Here is an 18,836-nt window from a genome sequence, read left to right on the forward strand (position 1 = left end):
ACCATAGTTGGTATGACCTAAACTAAATTCATTTTTTATTTATGAATGAAGGGAGTGAAATTGAACTCCTCATTGAGCCCGTGAGGAGCCAGTGTTTTGAATTGATGTATCCATCTAGATTCTGTCTTCAATAGTGTAAGGTTGAAGTTACCTTTTCTTGTGTTGAGATGGATGTGTTCCAGAATTTGAAAATTCAAGTTAGTGGGATCAGTATTATGAAAATTTCTTAAATGATTTGCAACTGGTGTAGAAATGTTAAAATTTGTTGTCACAGAGTTGACATGCTGTAGCACGCGCCTACGGGATTTTTGGTAGGTTTTTCCCACATATTGTAATTTGCAGCTACAGGTAATGACACAAATGACTTTAGTTGTGCTGCAGTTCATGAATTCTTTGATTGTATATGTGGTTTTGGTGTTAGTGCATGCTATAGTTTTAGATGGCAAGATATATTTGCAAGCTTTACAGTGTCCACATTTAAACATCCCTTTGGATGGTTGTAGCCAGGTTGGAGATGGTTGTTGAGGCTCCAAGTGGCTGTGGACAAGTAAGTCGCGTAAATTGGTGGCTCTCCATGGTGTAATGCTCGGAAAAGATTGTAGATTTGTTGCCACGTCGCTGTCGTGGGTAAGTATGGGCCAATTTTCAGTAAAGATCTTACGGATAGGATCCCAACACTGGTCATAAGTCCCAATGCATCTTGTAATATGTTTTTTGGGGTGAATTTTTTGATTTCTAAGACAGGAGGCTCGATCCATGAGTGACACACGCTGAAATGCTTGTTTAAGGATCCTGTTAGGGTATCCTTGTTCTTTAAAGCGTGTTCTAAGTGTGTTAGCTTCTTGTAAGAAAGTTTCTTCACTGGAACAATTCCTCTTTGCTCTTAGATACTGTCCGAAGGGAATGCCAGCTTTGAGCCTGTATGGATGGTGGCTATTCCAATGTAGTAAGTTATTACAAGAGGTGGGTTTTCGATATAATGAGGTACTAATCTCGCCTCCTGGTGATATATGAATGGTGAGGGCGAGAAACTCAAGTTGGTTTTCACTGATAACATGGGTAAGCTTTAGACCTATGTTGTTCAAGTTCAATTTGCAAACCATCTCTTCAAAAGTGATAGTCGGGCCTGTCCATCCTTCACAGTTGCTTTTGTGCCAATATCTTTGGGAATCCAGTGCGTGTTTTCCTTATTGTGCCACACGCCACAGTTTTCAAGCAGTTTTAAAGATACTATTATAAAAATTGTCTATTTACAGGTTATATCCCTTATTAAATAACGGTTCATAATTTCCCATACAATTTTCCCACTTGTCCATAAAAGTTTCTGGGCATTCTGGGGGATCTTGATAGATGTTCTATCCTTCATGCATGCAAAAGCACCCACCACTACTATTATTATTAATAATACAGCTTAACACCGTATGGTGCCCTTTTAGATGATGTAAACTGCTTCAATCCCAATCTACCCTTGCTCTTCATTAGGGACTTGTCTATACAGTTGTTTTTTGGGGGGGGCATACAGGCTTTCAAACTTCTGAATTCAAGGGACACTAGAGTCACCAGACCCGCTACAGCTTAATGTAAATGTTACCTTTTCATAAAAAAGGCAGTGTTTACGTTGCTGCCTAATAACATCTCTAGTGGCAGTCACATAGATGGCCACATATCAAAACAGATTAAACTATATAAAATAAAATTAAATTACAGAAAAGGACTGACACATGTTATAAAATATAAAATTATTCTTTACATAAGTACAGACATCCCATCTCCCAGAGGCTTCATTACACCAGCAAATCATATACAATATGCTGGAAATCACACACACAATGTATGTTAGATTGCGTGTGTGATTTCCTGGATATTGTATAGAAGTTCGTGGCCACCCGATGAGTAATATTCTAGAACAGGAGCCTGGTTCGGTGCAGCGGCCCTTTGTGATATCAACCTGTCACCTCCACGCAGGAGGGAGGACAGAGAAGGCTGGAGGCGGTGGCACCACCACAGGAAGCAACATGGAGGCAGAGGAGAGGCTGTAGTGAGCTCCTACATACTAACTTCCAACAGCCTGGACACAAAAGGTAAGCTAACTGGAAGGTGGCTGCAAATATAAGAATTATAACATATGTCTATGTATGTCAGATTGTGTGTGTGTGTGTTACAGTGTGTGTATCTGTTGTATCTAAATGTGTGTCAATGTATATGAGTGTGTGTATCTAAGTGTTTGTATGTCGTGCTGTATTTATAGTGAGGCTAACAAGGCATTTGTCTTGCAAAAAATGCTGCCCCTCCAAGCACCCTGGCAGATGCCTTGTTAGCCTCTTTCATTCAGGGCCGAAGAGATGGCCGGCTGCTCATTTTGTGGGCTGGCGTCGAGGGAGCACTGTCCTCTGAGCTCTTCCTGCTCCTTCACTCGCCCAGGAGTGATGCCAGAGCCGGAATATGATGTCACTCCAGCTTCCTGGTATCATTAAGCATCACACGAGGTGTGTGTGTGTGTCTGTTAGTGAGTGTGTGTCTGTCAGTGTATGTGAGTGAGTATGTCTGTCTGTCAGTGTATGACTGTGAGTGAGTGAGTATGTGTGTCTGTTAGTGTGTGTCTGTTAGTGAGTGTTTGTGTCTGTAAGTGTATGTCTGTGAGTATGTGTGTCTGTCAGTGCATGTCTGTGAGTGAGTTTGTGTGTGTCTGTTAGTGTATGTGTCTGTCAGTGTATGTCTTTGAGTGAGTATGCGTATCTGCTAGTGTATGTCTGTGAGTGTGTCTGTCAGTGAGTGTGTGTCTGTTAGTGTGTCTGTGAGTGAGTGAGTGCGTGTGTGTCTATTATTGAGTGATTGAATGTGTGTGTGTGTCTGTCAGTGTATGTCTGTGAGTTAGTGAGTGTGTGTGTGTGTGTCTGTCTGTCAGTGAGTGTGTGTCTGTCAGTGTGTGTCTGAATGATTTAGTGGGTCTGTCAGTGTGACAAATCAGTGAGTGTGTGTATGTCAGTGTATGTGTATCTGAGAGTGTGTGCCGATTACTGAGAGGGTGTGTCAGTGTGTGTCTGTCAGTCAAAGTGCGTGTTGGTCTTAAACAGGAAGAGGTGCAACCTTGACAGGAAGGGCAAATTTAGATTAGGGGGTGCCTGAGTTTCATCATGCTTAGGCCATTACAAATACAAAATACACCGCTGTGTGTATTTGCTAGTGTGTGTATCTGAGTGTATGTGTCAGTGTATTCCCTTTCTGCAAAAGAATATTACAGCAAGAGAATGACTTGTCATGTTTAACACTACTCACATTTCTGATCTCTGACCAAATGCTGTCTTTTTCACATGTTGTAGTTCAGTTGATTAACCTTTTCACATATTAAGGTCTTGTAAAATAATGAATAATATAAAGGTAATATTTATATGAAATGAGGGGTAAATTGATTGGACATAGAGTCCATGCATAGATTGCTTTCAAGGAGACCTAGAAAACTAAAATGATGCAAATTTACACATTTGTATTTTCCCATTCATATTGTTTACCATTATCAGAAATATTGGGAAGATAACAATTGTAGAGATTATACAGCATCCTTTATATTGCAACACACCAGTTTGGTTCTGAAATATTGCTGGTAAAGCCACCTCCCTGAAATGAGTGGTTGCATGTTGGGATGAATGTAAGTAAAGTACACAAGTCAAATTAACAATTTGCGCGGCAGAAGTTTTTCTCAAAAGTTCCATAGATATGTATCTGCATAGCACAAAATCACAGATTAACACATTCTGAGATATTATTAACTAAACACTGAATTTTGTGCTGATGGATTAAATATGGGCTGGCACCCAGGCTTGGATTTTAGAAGTCTGGCAGTATTCAGCCAGTCAGAAATCCAGAGAGAAATTGTGACTAGTTCGGAGCAGAATTTAAGAATCTGGACTTGTTAATTAAAGGATCGCTATAGGGTCAGCAACAGAAACATCTATTCCTGACCCTATAGTGTTAAAACCACCATCTAGCCCCCCCTGGGCCCTAATGCCTCCATAAATATAGCAAAATCTTACTGTATTCAAGCCTGAAGCTGTAGATCTGCATGCTGTTTGCCACAGAAAACCAAGCTATTTGCTAACATCATCAGAAGTGGTAGCCTGATCCAATCACAGTGCTACCCCATAGGATGGCTGAGGCTGACAAAGAGGCAGATCAGGGGCAGAGCCAGCATGATTCAAACACAGCCCTGGCCAATCAGCATCTCCTCATAGAGATGAATTGAATCAACGAATCTCTATGAGGAAAGTTCAGTGCCTGCATGCAGAGGGAGGAGACACTGAATGTTTGGATGCATTTTAGGCAGCCATGACCCAGGAAGGATCTCTAACAGCCATCTGAGGAGTGGCCAGTGAAGTTATCACTAGGCTGTAATGTAAACGCTGTGTTTTCTCTGAAAAGACAGTGTTTACAGCAAAAAGCCTGAAGGTAATGATTCTACTCACCTGTGTTTTCTCTGAAAAGACAGTGTTTTCAGCAAAAAGCCTGAAGGTAATGATTCTACTCACCAGAACAAATCCAATAAGCTGTAGTTGTTCTGGTGACTATAGTGTCCCTTTAATGCAATGTGAACAAAGTCTGGATTTTGCAGGCAGAGTGGCCCCATACAGAACCAGATGTTTTTGCTTAATTCTGTACTAAGGGGGTGTTAAAGGCTTTGTCCAAATGAGCTTACATTCTAGAGGGAGTGGGGTAAAGTGGCACAAGAGGTAAGAGCAGGATGTACTTCATGTACGTTAAAAAGAATGTTACCGGAATAGTTTACAGTGAAGGTTTAGTTTATTGGATGACACAGTTGCAGGAGAGGAAGGAGGGTGGGTATCTTAGTGAGAAAATATTTTGGCGGATGAAAAAAACGTTGAAAACCAGCCAGTAATTAGCAGCTGCTACTAACTATAGGCTGTTGGTAATATGGACAGTTCACAGCAGCTATATAACAACATTGGAAATATTATATGGCAATAGTTTCCTTTAATATGTGACAAGTACCTGCAACAATAGATGGAAATCCTCATCATTTGAGGGACTCCTAAAATATGGACAATGAAATGGCATATTTTCAGTTATTTTTTCATTGTTTAATAAGTATCTTTGAATTATATGTTTTATTCCCTGAATTGCTGATGGATACATAGGTCGCCTTGTAGTAGTATGGAATCAACTTTTTGTGCAAACCTGTACCATCCTCCTCTGGATTGATGTCCACAGCATGGAGCACAGAGGACTATTCACGTTGGAAGGCCTGCAAGCCAAGCAGGACATATTCAGGATTGTGAAGGGAACCCTGAGTAGACATTCATCTTCTACCCCATCAGAGTGTCACTTCATGGGTAAGTACTTCTTTGGGGGAAGAGATTTAAAGCCGCCTTGTGTAGGAAAACAGTGTGGATGGTTTATTATCCCTATATCATGGGAAAAAGACAGCTACTGCTCTGGAAGGGGAGTAATAACAGATGAGGTGTACCAGTTAGGTACCCCTAAGGTGAGGTTTAAAATCAAGGTTAGTGTTAGAAACAGGACTAGTGGTAAAGTTAAAATGGCAGTGTTATACACTGAAATATGAATTACCAGAAATTCACAGTGTATACAAAGTGTATTTCCACTTTTAGGCCACAATAGCCAAAGTGAATACATTTGGCTATTGTGTCCATGTCAGCTAAGATTTCAGTTTGGCTAATTTGGCTTGAATTCTTAAATCCATTTTGAATTTATTCCAAATTTACTATAATTCACACATTCATGGCTAACTCTGTACCTTTTAAAGGAATACTCCACTGCCCAAATATAAAAACAAACACATTAAATTATAAAACAGATTACAAAAACTGCAGATCTCTTGTCTGAAACCTATACAATTGTCTATGGCTGTCTAATCATAGACTTCCCAAAGCAGCTCAATGAGAAGTTTTTGCAAGGCAGGTGCTCTGGGAAATTGTTTCCTCTTGAGTTTAGCTCCACTGGGCTAACCAAACCAGGAAGTAACAAGACCAGTTGTCTGACAGCCAGGGGGTACAATAGGATTAATTTATAAAAGTGCCAGTTTCTATTGAAAAACGTAAGAAGACACACTTTTCACACATAAAGCATTCCAGCATGCTAGAGTGCTTTAGGGGTCGGGAGTGTTTCTTAAAGGTTCAAAGTAGTGTTTAGCAATAGGATTAGAATAACATATAGATCTAGATTCAGATCTGTGATAATATAATAAATAAAAAGGTTAATCAGGAAGTTAGGTTTTTGTATTTTTTAAGCAGATTGTTTGCTAGCTAGTCAGCATGGTGTCATATAGTGTTACTTGATAAGTTGACATCACTGGAAGCATGCCACTATTAGGGCATGTTTCTAATTTATACTTATAACTTCACAAAAAGCACAAAAAGTATGGTATGCATGGTGGGTATTGATGTTCTACTGGGATACAGCTGAATACCAATGGGGGAAATTGTGTTGTTGGATACATCAACCTTAATTAAATAAAAATGCAAAGTGTGTGCTTTGACCTACAGTCTATAGGAGGGCCAGACAGGAATTTACGAGATCCCGTGGCATGGGCAACCATGATAAACTACTAATAAATTTATACACCAATCTGTCTTAATTGATACATGGAAAGCACATGATCTGGATTCAGTTGATTACATTTTCCTTTTGACCCGCATGGCACCTAATCAAGGCTAGACCTATTTCTTGCTAATTGTGATGAAATGCAAAAGCTAGATAGAAACGAAAATAACAATATTAGATGGACAGATCATGCATATATTGCTACTTTCACCCCCCCCCCCCCCCATCTTTCTCACCCTGGAAATGGGGATTAAAAACCTAACTGCTACAAGACCCTAAAGTGGTTGAAGAAGCAACGCAATGCTTACAAGACTGTATTACAGAAAACAATTCCTTGATTTGGACTCAGACACCCTAAAGTCCCCTCCATAAAGCAGTGCTCAGGTGATAGTTTATTCAAATTGATAGTTAGAAGAAAAACACAGATAACCCAATTACTAATTGAGCTTTACAAGGTTCTCTGTAACGTGTAGCAGTGACAGAACAGTTATCAGAACTAAGAGCCATAGAACAGTCCATGAAAAGAATACCATGATAGATGATATCACCAAACACTTCCTAAATACTTCTATTATTAAAACGCTAAAAAAAAGGAACATCCTACTGGCCCAGGTACTTATATCTAGGTATAAGTCAAAACCTGTCACTGCTATTGAAGACGACTCTATGACTACTGCCCATTGGCAGATATCGGACGCAAACTTTCATCATATTATAGCCCAGATAACATTGAGTAGAGGGACATATAACAAACCTTTTTAGTGGTCTCCATCTTCTCATTCCAGCTAAAGCAGCTATGAAAACCTAAGCCTTTTTGGTGAAAGTATTATACAGCATGAAACAACATTATTATTATTGTTGTTACTATTTATAAAGTGCCATCAAATTCCATAGTGCTGTACAATGGGTAGACTAACAGACTCATATTTGTAACCAGATAAGTTGAACACACAGGAACAGGATTGAGGGCCCTGCTCAATGAGCTTACATGCTATAGTGGGGTATAGTGACACACAAGGTAAGGGTGGGATAGAAAAGTAGGTTACCAGGATAGTATTCACTGAGGGCTTAGTGTTTTGTTTTCATGACAATTGCAGGAGAGGAATCAGGGTGCGGGGAGGGAGAATTGTTGACAGTTTAATTGATATGCTTTTCTGAAGAAGTAAGTTTTCAAAGATTTTTTGATGGAGTGGAGATTGGGTGAAAGTCTAACAGAAAGGAGAAGGGAATTCCATAGGAGTTGTGCAGTCCTAAAGAAGTCTTTAAGGTGAGCATCAGAGGTAGGAGTACTTACAGAGGTTAGACGTAGGTCTTCGGCAGAGCGTAGGGGCCTACACAGGTTATTTGTGTATTAGTGAGGACAGGCAGGTCAGAGCAGCATTGTGTAGAGATTTGTAAGTAAGTACCAGAATCCTAAATGGAGCCCTATATTTTAAGGGAAGCCAATGTTGGAACTTACTGAGGGGGAGGCGTGGGAGGTGTGGACGGTAAGGAAGATGAGCCTCACCGCCTCATGCATTATAGGCTGTAACAGGGCAAGTTGGGAACACATAAGAACACTGAGAAATGGATTACAGTAGTCAAGACGAGAAAGGACAGCAGCATGGAGAAACACTGTAGCTACATCAGGTGTTAAATAGGGGTGGGGTGCCACGCATTGGGGGGAAAGGGGTGACATGACTGCCATCCACCCTTGTGGGCCAGGCAGCATTATTTAAATATGAGGAGCGAGGAGGCACGCGGCGGCACGTAACGTTATGCTGCTGTGATGTCGACGTGCTCTGCCTGTCAGCACTCCACAGTATCTTGAGCAATAGCGGAAGGACCCGTGGTGCTGTGTGTGGCTCCATGGCGAAATAGACTTGAGGCTGGAGCAGCAGCGGCCAGAGCAGCAAGAAGCAGCAAGCTGTGAGTGTCTGCTTGCTAATTTTGTGGGTTTAAAAAAAAAAATGGGTATAACAGGCAGGGGTTTTAGTGAAAAAGGGGGGGTTGCAGGGGTTTTAGTGGAGAGGGGGGGTGCAGGTGTTTTTTTGAAAAGGGGGGGTGCAAGGGTTTTAGTAAAGAAGGGGTGAAGGTTTTTTTGAGGAAGTGAGGGTGCAGGGGTTTGAGTGAAGAATGGGGGGGTGCAGGGGTTTTAGTGAAGAGGGGGGGTGTAGGGGTCTTAGTGAAGAAGGGGGGACTTTTGTGAAGGAGGGGGGATGCAGGGTTTTTGTGAAGGGAGGTGCAGGGATTTTGTGAAGAAGGGGTGCAGGGTTTTTGTGAAGAAGCGGTGCAGGGGGTTTTGTGAAGAAGGGGTACAGGAGTTTTTAGTGAAGAAGTGGGTACAGGGGGTTTTAGTGAAGCAGGGGGGTGCAGGGAGTTTGGTGAAAAAGGAGGGAGCAAGGGTTTTGTGAAGGGGTGCAGGGTTTTTGTGAAGAAGGAGGGGCTGCAGGGTTTTCTGTAACGAAGGGGGTGTGCAGGTTTTTTTAAAGAAGGGGCAGAGTTTTTGTAGAGAGGGCATGAGTTTTGTGGAAGTGGGGCTGGGCAAGGGTTTGTAGAAGTGGGGCTGGGCAGGGGTTTTTCTGAAGGGGGAGGGGTTTGTAGACGGGGTTGAGCAGGGTGTTTTCTGAAGGGGAGTGCAGGTTTTTTTCTGAAGATGGCAGGGTTTTTGTAGAGGGGCAGAGGTTTTTGTGAAGTGGACTGGACAGGGGGTTTTGTAGAAGTGGGGCAGGTTTTTTTTAAAAAAGGGGCAGGGGTTTTGTACATGTTTATAAATGTGTGCAATAAATATTCTTAAAAATCTGAAAATTATTGTGGGTGATTTTTGCATTTTAACCCCTTGAGGACACATGACATGTGTGACATGTCATGATTCCCTTTTATTCCAGAAGTTTGGTCCTTAAGGGGTGAAAGAGGGGAGTGGGAGGGGGGAAAACTCAGGATCCGCCCAGGTGCCAAATGCTCTAGGTATGCCTCTGGGCGGATGCACGCTATGTTTCTGAAATGGAAGCGGCAGTCAAATAGAGAACCTAGGCAGTGAGTCTGCGAGCTAGAGCTGATGTTGCCATTTGACTTGAAGGGAAACAGACAAGGGAGTAGCAACACTTGAGGGAGGGAAGACCAGAAGTTCTCTTTTGGACAGGTTACGTTTAAGGAAATGACCAGCCATCCAGTTGGAAATAGCAGAGAGGCAGTCAGAGACACAAGACAAGAGGGGTGATGAGAAATCAGGGGAGGACAGATACATTTGCATTTCATCCGCATATCAATTATATTATAAGCCAAAAGAGCTGATGGGTATAGATAAAGAACAATAGAAGACCAAGGACAGAACCTTTGGGGAACACCAACAGAGAGGGATTGGGGAGAAGAGGCAGAGCCGAAAGAAAAAGAAAGTCTTACTGAAGTATAAAGCAATTTTGTGTAGCATTTTTTGATGCAATGCCTGCTTTAAAAATTTGCTCCAGCATAGTTTAGTTTTAAAACAGTAATTCGTTTTCTACAATATTTGCTCTATAACGTCAACAAAATGACTGAAATACTAGACACATGAAGCATTTCCACGAGTATTAATAAAACAATTGAAAATAATCTCTTTTGAGATATTTTTATTTAGCTGCACTAGTTATGTACAAATTTTTACATGGGTGAAATATTTTGCAACATATTTTTGTAATCTTTTATTTATACTTAAATGGACACACTAAGCTAAATAAATGGTACAGCTCCGTGTCCTGGTTATGTTGCCAAGTCTCCAGGGGCTGCTCCGACTCACTTTTCCTCCTCTGGACTGGGAGCCTATGTGGAGCTATGTCCACCACACCGTCCTCATAGCTGAAGGTTGCTCTGAAGCCAGCGGGCGTACGATCCCTCCATGGGGAGAGGGATGATCCCTGGATATCAGGCACTCTTTTTCACTGCGGCATGGACTGGAGGTGGTGAGCGCGTCCGGATTGAAGAATAGTTCCTACAATAGATACCTCCATTCCTGTGTAGAATGGTGGAGGCGCGAGAAGAAAAAGCAGTGCCCGGGCCGGTACAGAACTGCCCTTCCTACCCTGGCCCATTAGTGGAATAAGCTGACTGACCTAGGCAAAATCCTTCTGTACTCATGCAACAAGCTTAAGCACTGCAGTGTCCTTTCAGCGTATTTGTATTTTCTATGTCATTTGTATCCAGTGCTTTTCAGTCATTCAGAATATTCATACTTTATTTTTCATGATTATTTACTATCTCCTAGTTCATACATCCAGTGCTTTCCACTCTGGTTAACCTAATAGATTTCGATTAATAGCACTGATTTTTTTCCAGAATGTGTAATATACTAAAAATGGGCAGTTTAAGCTTCACTGTTCTGTTTCCCATGTCCCGATTCTTATGTCAAAGTGTTTTAGTCATACTTAAAAATGATCACCTCCCAATGGAGTCCATGATGCTGCTTTGGGTAGACAATGTGGAAGGCAAATAAATCCCTTGTGGCACAGAAAAAGCCTATTTTTTCCCCTAAGCTTGCTTCTTCCGTGGTTAGACAATCCCATTGTTCCAGAATGTTTTACAGGTTTTGTGAAACTCCTTTTACCAGATATAGTTAGACTAATGGCCCAGCAGCTTATCTGACCAGAAGGCGGGGTGAAACTCATACAAGCACTTCTTCCAGTGGGGATACCTACATTTGTACATTTCTATTGATTCATTTTCAAATTACTCACTTCATCGCATCTTTTCCTCCGAGACACTGCTTGACAATATTCTGTGCTCCAGCTATTTATTAGGATATATTTGTAATAATATATATCTCAAAGGAAGAAACTGGGGAGTATCTCAGCAGCCCCATGATAATTATCATTAAAACATACTCCATTGGTAACAGGTAAAACAATGCTTTAGGTCTCCCTACAAACAGACTTATTGAAAGACTGATTAAATATTGTTCCTATACTTGATGCTGTTTTGGTTATTGCAAGTAAGAGCTGACTTCAAACACCTATCTTGAACCTCCTTTAACCAACTTTCTTTCAATATAATTGTATTTAAAAAGTCAGCTGAATGTTATTATTATTATTATTATTATTATTATGTTACTATTTATATAGTGCCAACAAATTCCGCAGCGCTTTACAGTGGGTGGACGAACAGACATGTAGTTGTAACCAGACAAGTTGGACACACAGGAACAGAGGGGTTGAGGGCCCTGCTCAATGAGCTTACATGCTATAGGGAGTGGGGTAAAATGACACAAAAAGGTAAGGATAGTATTAGACTAGTGACAGTTGCAAGAGAGGAATCATTCGGGAGCTATTAACAGTTTAATTGATACGCTTTTCTGAAGAAGTGGGTTTTCAATGATTTTTTGAAGGAGTGGAGACTGGGTGAGCATCTAACGGAGGAGGGAAGTGAGTTCCACAGGAACAGTGCCACCCTCGAGAAGTCTTGAAGGCGAGCATCAGAGGTGGGAGTACGGACAGCAGATAGAAGTAAGTCTTTAGCATTTGTTTGCTTGACCTCAAAGTTGGTGATTGTGGAATGTTTATGGTGATATATATATACATTCTTTCAGACTTTAGTGTAGCTATCTATTGGTTCTAGGAAAGAAAAGGTGCAATACTCCAGTCTGACCACTTGATGTCACTTTTTGCTGCAAAATATTTTACTAGAGAATTCAATTATTACACCCTCTATGTGTGTCAAAATGAAATGGGAATATGGTTGATTGGTACATTGAATACTGTTGAGTTTATAGATCTGTTTCTTATAACAAAATACTTTTGTTATAGTTTGATTTATTTAACAAAATGTATAAAAATTATATTATTTTACAAAATGTACAATATTAATAACTATTATTTTTTTTGTTTCACCAAACTAGACTGTAACAAATCACTGCAGTATACGGTCTTATATTTCTTCCATTCCTTTTAAATATTAGCAAAATAAAAACCCTTAAAATAATAAATAAATAAAAAACCTTATGGTAAATAATTAAAGCTTATACACACACCTAAATATGTTTCCACAGAATTTAAAAAAGAGCTTTATTTTAAATAAAATGTCAACACATATTGAATTGATAACAATATCTACAAAACAAAGTGTTATAAAATGTGAACATAAAATATTAAAAATATCTATACAAAACATGCTGATGTATGTATGTGTGTATATATATATATATATATATATATATATATAAATGTATATATAGAATATACATACATCTGCATGTTTTGCATGTAATAATTAACATTAACATAACAAAGGATAAACATGAATGCACTATTATGACTTTAGTTCCAATGTTTAGTTAATTTAAAAAAAGCATTACATTCTCTATATTTTAAAAAAATCATATCTTCTTCCCAAGTCTTTCACTTTGTTTTTTCATTTACTTTGTTCATAGTTATTACAAACTAGATAAATACATAAACAATATATTTCAATGTGAATCTTATTATTCTGCATATTTTATAATATTAGAACTAATTAATTTTATCACCATTTTCTTTTAACACCCCTTATATTTGACAGAAAAATCTGAATCCCCAAATCCAAACAATTTCAGTAATTTTGACCTTCTTTGATTTTAGTTCCTTGCTATCTAGTAAGCCCGTCACGTGACTCTTCCTCTTGATTGAATATAAAGTAGCTTGTCATCATTATTGAGATACGAGGAAAGGTACACACTTGTCAAGTCTTCATTTCTTGCAATATTATTGATTCACAATGTGATTTTAAGGTTTTCTGCAATGCTGAGATAAAAAAAAACATATTCATTTAGTTTTATAATTAAAAAAGAAATCCCGAACAATACATTTGAAGGAATAAACTTACACAAAGATTTTTATTTTCAATTTAATCAAACTTTTGAACATTTCTCTGTGAATTTAGACGTAAAAAGAACTGAATGCATCTAATTAATAAATGTATTTATATAAAAAAAAATGAAAAATCTCATGACAAATTGATTTTTTTTTTTTTTGTGTCCTATGAATATTGTCCTTCTAATTGAAAATTTTGGATATAATGGAAAGTGAAAATACAACAGTGTATTAAAGCAGTTCTTCTAATACATACACTTATTTCATCTGACATCTATTTCTAATATTGCCTACAGTATTAGATACATTTTTAATACAATTTGTCACCTTTGGCAATGTTGTAACTATATTTTGTGTGTGTGTCAGGACAGATTAAGTGTCATGATAGACTTTTGTAATGGTATCCCATTACTACTGGTTTACAAAGATCAAAGAAGAAACAAAAGAATTTATTAATTGCGAGTTGCAAGTAGAGAACATTTGCAATGACATTTGCAATGATAAATATTGAAAAATAAACAGACATAAAACATATCTATTAACGTCTGGAAGAACAATATATGGATCTTCATATATTGAAATCCAAATTACATGAATGAACAGTATGTACAAAATATACAGTTACATAAATAGATATGTACACACAATTTTTTTTATTTTTATTTTGGAGTGTTATATCTTTTAGCTCTATGCAAAATAATTGTAAACGTAATATGTTAAAAACTCTGCCTGCATAGCAGATAAGTCAATTACTTATTAGAATGTATACAGTATACAGCAATAAACCAGTTTGAATTGTAATCTGTGCAAGTATTGCTTTAATATAATGCTATGTTCCTAAATAAATTACTATAGTGCCATATATATCATTTGCTTTTTTACCAAAAAACTTTACTATTTCACCATTAATATTGCATCTAAAAATATAATATTTAATGTGCTAATGTAAGTACATACAGCCAAGTAAAAAATGAACTGGGTAGAAATGTTCTAAGAATTATTCTGAACATGAGTACAGAGACATAAATGCTGTTTCAGAAAATATTATATATTGTTTAAAAAAACCTAAATACTAACTGCATTTTTCGAGAAAATTAATTTGAAAGGAAAGATTCATTTGACTATTTACAATTTATTAAGAGTATATATTTTTCTGTATTTTTACTAGTAAAGCAGGACTGGACGTTACTGAGTTTTGTTTGTCTGTGCTAATGAGAAAAGGTTAAAGAAAAATAATAGTAAATATGTACATTAACGCCGGTTTGGAGATTCAGCTTAGAGCCAAGAACAGAGGGCTTGTCTCAGTGTGTTGACACTAATTAATTTATGTTAATTTATTGTGTACAAGGGTTCTATCATTTAGCTAACGTTGAATCCAGCCTACTGCTATTCAAGTTTGTTACTAGAATATATTGCTGCTAACAGCCCAGGCTTCTGCTTATTCTGAACAAATTTCAAACCTTGTTCTCAGAGGTGACAAAATATATGCAGTGCTGACAGTGTTTGATCAATTCACTGTTTCTTCTCAAAAACTATAAGTAGATGCCTTGGACATCATCAGAAATTTTTTTTTGCTTTTTTTTTAACTTTGTTACTTATAGATTTTACCACTTTACTTCTTTAAACATTTTGTTTGTACGTTTTGGTAAGTGCTATTTCATGATTTATATTTTATTTCTTTAGTATCTGTTTGCCCACATGTAATTTCCAAACAGCCCACAGAAAACGCTTTCATGAGACACATGCTTGACCTCATTGTGACCAATTAATAAAACCGAGTGCTGAGAGGGGTAAAACAAAGGTCAGGGGACTCTTTGGGGAAAGTTTGGTTCCTTTTGTTTCTTTCATACTTTTGTTTCAGACTGCACAAGCCTCCTCCCGTGTGCCCGTGCTGGGTGCTGTGATATGCTGGTCTGCTGAATATGCTGAGGCAGTATGGGAGAATCAGCAGGTTTCAAGAGGGAAAAAAGAAAAGACAGTCACCTCTAAAAGAGGATTTTTTTTTTTTATTCTCTTCTCATTTGCATGCCGAGATTTAATTTCCATCGCTTAAATATGACGAATTGCCGAGATTTTCTTCAGTTAATGCTTTTAACAGCTCCCAATAAACTTCATTAATCAGGCAGGCTCTAGGCCCAACGTGCAGTCTGCAACAGCTAATTTGCCTGATTAGCCCGCGACTTTAGTGAATAACCAGGTGGATAATCTAACGGCTTTATGGACTTAATTACACTCTAATCAGTTCAGCGGTTGGCAAGCAAAAAGAAAAAGAGCCCAAAGCTCTTTCCTTAACCCCCTCGTACATCATTCCTCCTCCCCACTTCCCTCTCATTTCTCTCCTCCCTCTTTTCTTGTCCCTCGGTTCCTCTTTACCCCGACTGCTACATTGAATACAATATTCTCCCAGTCACTGTAAAACCCACTGACAAATCACGTCAAGGGCAGGCTAAGTTTGAAGGGCGAGACGATGCTTTAGCATATGGTACAATCCCCAGATGTTTTTTTTTATACTCTTTTTTTTTTTTTTTATACTTTATTCTTTTCCTTTCTTTCCCAAGCAATTTGTTCGTGAAAACTTTTTGTTTTTGTTTGATCTCATGGTCTCTTAGTTTATGAATAGGGTGTGACAAAAGCATATTCAGAGAACAGACTCCCGAGGGAAAACCTAATGGCAATGGTGTGGCTTTATTTTACAATGTATATGTTAATGCAGATCTATTGAAAGACACATGTACGCAGCATTGACAGCTTGATTTCCAAAAATATGTTTTTGATGCTTTGATAGAGTGAGAGAGATTCATCAATCAATGTCCATTAGCAAGTGAATCATTTCTTTTTCAGATATTTTGCAAATTTATAAAAAAAATTTGCCAATATTTGCATTTCTAAAACACATAGTATTTTTTACTAAATATATTTTATTTTCTTAAACTATTTCTTGTAAAAGTAAATAAAATACCAGGAATTTCACACGTAATCTTCTTCCCATTAAACAGGAAAATGTAGGCATTACAAGATATATTAATAAACAATTATTTTATTTCTTAGCAACTAAAAAATTGTTACAACTTTAATTTTGAAATTAGGTTATAAATGAAAAGATGCAAATAATGATTTTGCTTACAATGTTAATATGATACAGATTAGCTTGACATACAGATCATGATGTTTTTTTACGAGATCTGTTCTTGCATGTCATTAATCTTCTTTCTATTCGAGAATAGAAAATTCTAAAAGTTCAAGAACGTCCATGTATTTGTTATAGATACATGTAACAGATTTTGAACAGTATATTGGATTAGTTTAAAGGTGACACTAAATATATATTATAGTTAAAATACTGATTTCCTGTTAGAAGTGGTATAGCTTACTTTGCATTGTGTGTTTGTATGTGTGTGTGTGTGTGTACAAAATACAAAAATACAATAATATACAAAAATCTGAATAATATACAAATGGTAAAAACTGCTATTTTAGTTTTACTATATGACGAGACCTGTTTTTATTGTGCAAAGTAAGAACAGAGAATGGTATAAAGTTAGCCTACTTAATCGATAAAAATATGTTTCCGTTACCAGCACAAGTCATATAAAGTCAGACATGAGGCTATTAAGTGGATAAATAATGTCATGCAGTATTAGTTATTGTATGGTTTGTACAATCTATACTACATGAGATTTGTGCATGTTTAAACACGTTTATATTCAAATAATACTTCTCTAATACCTTATATTATATATTCACGTGGGACTGGTGTGCAGCTTTCATACCATATATTAATATAGACAATATATGTGGCTGAATTTATTATTCCAATAATTCTCCTAAGATCTAAATAACATAAGTACCGAAATAAATCGTGACCACTAATTGCAAAGCTGCCTAGAGATTAATAAATATTGTTAAGATGACACATTTATGGAAAATAAAACAAAGCTAATTTCTATGTAATATAAATGCAATATTGAGTACACCTTAAAGTTTTTTTTTTTTAAATTTTGCCAATCGGTTACACAGAGATATACTTCTTCAAAAGACTTATTGTGCCAGCTTTATTCCCTCAAGATACTTTGTGTATTAGAGAGAAAGATAGAGAGAAATAGAAAAAAGATACAAATAATTTCATTATTAATAAAAAAAAAAAGAACAGATTGCATAAGTCTAATGACTACAACACTTTAAGTGTAAGTAAAATATGTTGGAAAATTAATTATCTATGTGAAGCATTGATAATGTAAACGGAAAAAATAAAAAAATAGATACAAAAAAATCTAGTCTAGTAGATTGGTTGTCATGTAAACTAATGCTATTACCCTAAAATGTTACTTAGACGGGTCATACTAAACACGGATCTGTCATTCATAGCTAACTAAGTAAATGTTAAAACACTGCTGAATTGGAGACGGTTTCCAACTTTGCTAGTTTGAACCAAGTTATCATAATTAACTAGCCAATGAATAAGCCTTTTTATTTATTTTTTCTTCATATGTTAGTTAAGTAAGGCTAGGGTTGGCAAGAGGTGCAGGGCGTCAATTGCCACCCGAGCCACTAGTATATTGTAATTGTGGACTGCTGTTGAGTAAAAGCAACTAGAGGTGTGTTCGGGATGCCTTTTAGCAGGAATGAGGAAGCTTTCAAGAATAGTACAATGACTTTTCTAGCCCAGAACTCTTTGTGCTTGAGTTGGTGGCCTGCAATCTCCATGTTCTCTAGGTTTGTACTGGCCAACTGGCATATTTCCAAGGAGGCTGCAATATCTGGGGATGACCAGTCTGTCTAATTACGACATGAAGGTATGACGAAGAGGTTTTTGTTAGTGACTACAGGATTTGATTAGGCATTGATGTCAATGCAGTTACAAGAAGCAGAGTCGATCACTTAACTGTAACCATCATGTTAGACGGGTGCTAACTAGCTGTACACTGTTTTTATTTACATCTTCACAGCACTCCAACAAGGCAGTGTCATAGATGAAGAAACATGCATAATCATTTGGACATACAGGTAAATTATCTGTTAGCAGATTCCCATTCTCAATGTATGTCAACGGAGCTTTGCTTAACCCCTTCAGGACGGAGTCAATAGTGCACGTTCTGATCAAAACAAAACGTAAACAAAAACTGGAATTTGCGTTATATGTCTGTTCACCCGTAGTTCCCCTCTTTCATATTATATGCACCCACACTTATTATATATAATTTTGTTCAGGAGAAACAGGGCTTAAATTTATCATTAAACTATTCATATATGGAACATAATTCATTATGAATAACATTTAAAAAAAATGTGAGAAAATATATATTTTTTTTAAATTTGTATTTCCGTCTGACATTTTAGCTGTGAATGTCATAATACTGTTAGGTTTTACTGCAAAAAAAATGCACATATTTGTAATCAGCGATGTCTCAGTACCCCCCATTAACAGGTTTTATGGTGTTTTGGAAAGTTACAGGGTCAAATATAGAA

This window comes from Pelobates fuscus, chromosome 2 (assembly GCF_036172605.1).
Source record: "Pelobates fuscus isolate aPelFus1 chromosome 2, aPelFus1.pri, whole genome shotgun sequence".
Classification (NCBI taxonomy): Eukaryota; Metazoa; Chordata; class Amphibia; order Anura; family Pelobatidae; genus Pelobates; species Pelobates fuscus.